The sequence below is a fragment of the Chionomys nivalis genome, chromosome 16, assembly GCF_950005125.1.
Source record: "Chionomys nivalis chromosome 16, mChiNiv1.1, whole genome shotgun sequence".
Taxonomy (NCBI): domain Eukaryota; kingdom Metazoa; phylum Chordata; class Mammalia; order Rodentia; family Cricetidae; genus Chionomys; species Chionomys nivalis.
The window spans coordinates 43,593,474-43,599,693 of NC_080101.1; the positions used below are offsets into that span (position 1 = coordinate 43,593,474).

The following is a 6,220-nucleotide window of genomic DNA, read 5'->3' on the forward strand; positions in this document are numbered from 1 at the left end:
ATAGGGTAAATGGAACACTCCTCCATTGTTGGTGCCAGTGCAAACTGGTACAGAGGCTTTGAAAATTAGTATGGTGATTTCTCAGAAAATTAGGAAACAACCTAGCTCAAGACCCAGCAGTACCACTTTGGGGTATATACCCAAAGAATGCTCAATCATTCCCCAAGTACTTGTGCTTAACTATGTTCATAGTAACTTTTCCTCTTCCGGGGATGGTGCTTAGAGGCACGCAGAATGGTCCAGCGTTTGACATACCGTCATAGGCTCTCCTACAACACAGCCTCCAACAAAACTAGGCTGTCTCGAATCCCTGGCAACAGGATTGTTTACCTTTACACCAAGAAGGTTGGAAAAGCATCTAAATCAGCATGCGGTGTGTGCTCAGATCGACTCCGAGGGGTTCGTGCTGTGAGACCAAAAGTCCTCATGAGATTGTCTAAGACAAAAAAGCACGTCAGCCGGGCCTATGGTGGCTCCATGTGACAGGATCAAGTGGGCTTTCCTTATTGAGGAGCAGAAAATTGTTGTGAAAGTGTTGAAGGCACAAGCGCAGAGTCAGAAAACGAAATAAATGTGTGGCTTTTTAAATAAGGTCAAGGCTTGGGAAAAAAAAACTATGCTCATAGTAGCATTATTTGTCAGAACCTGGAAACAACCTAAATGCCTCTCAACCAAAGAATGGAGAAAGAAGATGTGTTACATTTATATAACAGAGTACTACACAGTGTAAATAATAATGGCATCTTGAAAACTGTGGACAAATGGATGGAGTTAGAAAACATATTGAGTGAGGTAACCCAGACCCAGAAAGACAAATATAGTATATACTAACTCATATGTGGCTTTTAGAAATAAAGCAAAGTAAAACAAGCCTACAATCCACAATCCCAGAGAACCTAGATAGCAAAGAGTATCCCAAGAGACATACATGGATCTAATCTTCATGGGAAGTAGAAAAAGATAATATCTTCTGAGTAAACTGGGAGCATGAGAATCTCAGGAGGGGAAGTAGTAAGGGGAATGGAGAAAAATATACAGCTAAATAAAAACAATATAACAAACCACAAAACCCAAACTGGAAGCCATAAAATATACAGTAAGAACCTCTAAGGTAAAACAAAGTAAATCAAAACAACCCTCCCCCTAAAAAACTAAACAGACAAGCAAAACCCAAAATAAACAACACCAACAACAGACTCAACATTATGAGACAAAGAACTTCTAAAATGCTGTTGAGCTGTCGGTCATGGGGCCTATCCTTAAGAGTGGTTTGTTTCCTCAGGAAGACTGCCTTGTAGGAAACCAATTTTTTATTTTCAAGTGGTTATCGGTTGAAGATATCTTCTGGATTAGGGATGGGTGTGTATATCCACTTCTTTCACCTCCAAGTCCCTACGTGGTGTAGACCTGTTCAGGCCCTGAGCATACTGCTATCCTCTGTGAATTTATTTGTGTATTAATTGTGTTGTGTTTAGCAGACTCTAATTCCTTCATGCCCTTCCTTGACTCTTACACTGTTTCTGTGTCCATGTCCTGCCAGCAGGGATTTGATGGAGGCATTCCTTTAAGGTCTGAGCTTTCCAAGGTCTTTGACTGCATATTCGCTCCCTGCGTGGCTCTGCATTTGTCTCACCTGCTGCTAGAGAAAGCTTTCTGATGACAACTGAGCAAGATACAGATATATGAATATAGCAGAAATTTGTGAGAAGTCATTTTAGGGCCTTAAGTCAAATTACAGATTGGTTGGTTACTCCTATAAGCTATGTGTTATTAATACAGTATCATTTCGTGCAGGCAGATATCAAAGGGTTTGCAGCTGAGTTGGTTTTTGTTTTTCTCCTTTGCTGTTAAGCAGGGTACATTCTAGTACCATGAACTGAATACATTGCAGCCTGTATGGAGGAGGCTCTAGATAACCAGGACTTCTCCATATTCACTGCCTTGTATAGGTGTTGTTTTCAGTAATAGAACTTTACTGTCAGTTTGTAGAGAACAACTATTGACCTTGACGATAGCCTGAATGGTTTGGGGGTTCCCATAGGACCTCTTTGACCAATGACCAGATTAGATGGAACCCATTCCTGGCACTAGAAACTTCATTTAATGATGAGAGATGTTTGGTTGGGGCTCAGTCTTCTCATGGGAGAATATCTTGATCCAATATATATTTTTTTTTGTCACAAATGACCTAATTGTGTTTGCCTTAGTGAACTTTGTTTTCTTTTTTCTTGTCATGGAATTCTAATTTCATCTTTTCCTCCATTATCTTAAAGAAATTCTCCTTTTATCTGGCTTACATTATCCTTGGTGAGAAGTCTGGGACTACCTCTGATGTTTGTGCCTTTGTTGATACTTTTGAAATTACAGCTTCATTAAAATTTGAAAATGCTGAGCCAACATTTCTTTAAACATTTTGGCTTTGTTAAAACATTGGAGGTTCTGACTAAGCATACATAAGACTGCTTTATATCTGTCTACAAGTCAGTAAAGCCTTGTTTAAAATTTTATCTTCCTGTACTTGCTCCAAGTCTTTGTCTCTCTGTATCTGGCTTTGCTGTTTTCATTCCCTGAATGTTTTATCACTGCCAAATAGTCTATCAGGGATTTTATGAGTCTCTAAAACTCAATACTAAATTTTCCATGTCGAAAAGTAAAATTTTGATCAATTTTATAAATTCTTCATTTTTCTTTTTAGCTTTATGTTTTCTTTATATTACTGATTGTGTTGAGAGTTTTATGTTCACCTCTGTTTTGAGACAATCCATCATTTCTGTTAGGTTGTATTCCTTCATCATCTGGTGGTTTCTCTGGGTGTTGCAGAGACTCTCCTGCTTTTCCATATTCCATATGTCCTTCATTCTATGCTGGCCATTCTGACTGCGGCATGCCCATTTGGGCTGCATTATATTCCTTTTTAAAGTTCTGATGCTGGTTTTGTGTGCAGTAAATAGCTCCTTATCAAGCTTCTTCTTAATCTTCAGATTGGAGTGGTTTGAGACTGTTTTCCTTAAGGATAGTTTGACCTTCCTGCTGAGCTCCCAATCAGCCATAGTTTTCTGCTACAAGGCAGAGTGTCTAGTGAAGCATATACGCTAGAACAGGTTTTGCTTTGAAGATCCTGGGGCCACGAATGAGCACCACAAACCATCACAATTGTGCCCAGCTGACATTCTTTGCATATTATCACACCCATTTCTCTTCAAAGATCCCCTGTCTGCAATGCTATGCCCAAACAATTCAGTTGCCAGGGCCCAGCAAAAGGCAACTCTACCGTCTAATTCTGAAGGAACCAACATGCAAAACCTCATGGCAGCTTGCATAAGTTAATTTAATTTTCCCAGAGAACACAATCTTGTACCACCTGTTGTTCAGTGTGCAGAATCAGCCCTTTCATATATGCTTCCAGTTGGTTTTCTAATTGCTGATGCTGAGAAGCAAAGTTTGATAAGGCTCTTCGAGCTTGGCTAGCTGATGTTGCAGTTTATCTGGCATGTTTTTATTATTATAGTCTGAGGATCTGTCTCTCATGTCATTTTACTCGCTAGTTAGAAGTTGAAATCAGGACTAAAAGCTTCCTTAAATTGCTAAAACTGTGAAAAGTTTCCATCCATTTGTAAGCTGTGATTCCACTGGGTTTTTGATGCTGAGCTATGAGAGTGGTGAGTGCTCTCTTGCTTGTCTCTGTGAGAGGGAATATTTTTCTAGTTCAATGTACCAAGTCATCATATGAGTCATTAGATTTGGGACAAGCACTCTGATTACACATGACAATGTGCTTTTGTAGAGATGAAGACTTTTGGGAAGTCTGAAGCACTGAAAGTCTTCTGATGGCATAGCAACAAATAAAAATATTTATTCTTTCTTACATGCTCATTGATAGATGCTCATTGTGGTGGTTACTACTACTACTATTACTATTATTATTATTATCAACTTGGTACAAGCTAGAATAATATGGTAAAATGAAACCTCAATTGAGAAAGTACCCCCATCAGATTTGCCTGAAGGTAGGCCTGTTAGGGTGTTTTCTTGATTAATGTTTAAGGTGAGAAGGCCCACCCTACTATGGGTGGTGCCACCCCTGGGCAGGTGCTCCTGGCTACTGTGAGAAAGCAACATAAGCAAGCCATTCAAGTAAGCCAGTAAGCAGTGCTCCTCCGTGGTCTCTTCTTCAGTTCCTGACAACAGATCTCTGCCTTGCCTTCTTTCCTCAGTGAAGGAATGTGATTGATCTAGACATATGAGCCAAGGAAAGCCCTTCTTCTCCAACTTGCCTTTGGTCATGATATTTATCACAGCAGTAGAAAGCAAACTAAGACATGCATGTTGAAACAATCTAATTTGTGGGTTATCAATATTTAATTAAGGTTCAGTTAGGCTATTTCTCTTAAAACACTGGAGACTATGTGAAAAATATGACATGCATTATTATAAAAAGATACTTCTGTTCTCAGAATGAGTTCTAAGGGAAAATCTTTAACTGATTTTATGGGATGATTGGTATTTGTAAATTATTGTTTATAAAAAATTGTATTGGTACTATTTCTTATATATTGATATATTAAATATTAAATGTGAGTGTTCCTACCTCTATTTTTGTATGAGTATGCTTATAACTTTGTCTTTATTGTATTGATACATCTACCATATTACATTGTACATTTCTACCTCTGATATTATGACATTGTTTACAGCTGAAGATCATTGTCTTCATATATTGCACAGTTGTTTATTCTTTTAGTCTTCAAAGTTAGATAGGTATTGAGAATTATATGTTTGTCATATTTATTTTTAAGTTAATCAGGTCTTTTAGTTACATAAAGATTATATTTAATATAGATAGTATGATCTTCAGCCTCTTCAAAGAGCTGTAGAAAATGGCCTTTAATCTAACCTAAAATTTCTGTGCCAAAGAGACACAATTACTCCTGACAACACCACTCTACTCCCAAGAGAACGTTGAGCACCAAAGACACTCCACTGGGAGCTTGTCTTCTTGGCAGAACTGGCCTTTGGGTTAAAAAAAGCCCATACCTCAACTTCTAACAAAGATACAAAATATCCCTAAGTGGATAAAACAGGATTGTCTTATCCTGCCAAGACAGGGTAGGATAGTTCTAAGAATGGTATGCCAGTTATGTTAGGCCTTAGCCAAAGTTGGTTGACTCAACATTACAAACGAGACTTTGGGTGATTGCCCAGGTAGTCAGTTGTCTCTGTCAATTGTTGCACATTTTGGATATCTCTCGATTGTTAAGTAATATTTATTCCCTTCTGAGATCTTTGACAGAGTTAAAGATTATATAATTGTAGTTACTCTTTATGTTATTTAGACTCCTTGAGATAAAATGTTTAACAAAACTTTTGTTCTCAATATTGTTTATTATATTTATTACTTGTTATTATCATATATAGTTGCATTTGGTTTAGTTCTATCTTATTTAGACAAAAGGGGGAGATGTAGGGATATAGCCCCACCCATTGGGGGTGTGTTCGCCTTGGGCTAATGTTTACGGATAAATCTGCCGGGCGTGATCCCAGCAGCCCCTTTCTTTTGCTCCTCTTTTCCTGTTCTCCGCGGGAACCTGTGGTCCTGTAAGTCTATTTCCTTATTAAAGCTGTATATATCTATATAATCTGTCTACATTCATTTACGCCGCCACAGTTTTCATATAAAAATACTTACCAGAACTGAAAAGATGGCCAAGTGGTCAAGAACATTCTTGCTGAAGACCTGAGTTCATTTTTCAGCTCTGGTGTTAAGCATTACAGGTCCCAAGGATCTAATACTTTCTTCTGGCCTCTATTGATACCCACACACATATACATAACCATACAATGTCAGTCTCTCCCCCCACCTCTTTCTCTCTCTCTCTCTCTCTCTCTCTCTCTCTCTCTCTCTCTCTCTCTCTCTCTCTCTCTCACACACACACACACACACACACCACACACACACAAACATGCACATAATTAAAAATAAAATAAACCTTAAAAATAATTTATTAAGTTGGGCGGTGGTGGTACATACCTTTAATCCAAGCACTCGAGAGGCAGAGGCTCTCTGTGGGTTCGAGGCCAGTCTGGTCTACAGAGCAAGTGCCAGGTCAGGCTCTAAAACTACAGAGAAACCCTGTCTCGAAAAAACAATAATAATAATAATTTATTAAAAGAACTCTATATTAATGTATGCATTTAATTATATTCGTTTGTTTTTTGTTTT

The 6,220-nt window shown here is 38.3% G+C and overlaps 1 pseudogene; it reads left to right on the forward strand.

Annotated features, from left to right (window-relative positions):
- The first annotated feature begins 234 nt into the window (after window positions 1-234).
- On the forward strand, window positions 235-571 carry LOC130888137 (60S ribosomal protein L34-like; annotated as a pseudogene).
- The last annotated feature ends 5,649 nt before the right edge of the window (window positions 572-6,220 follow it).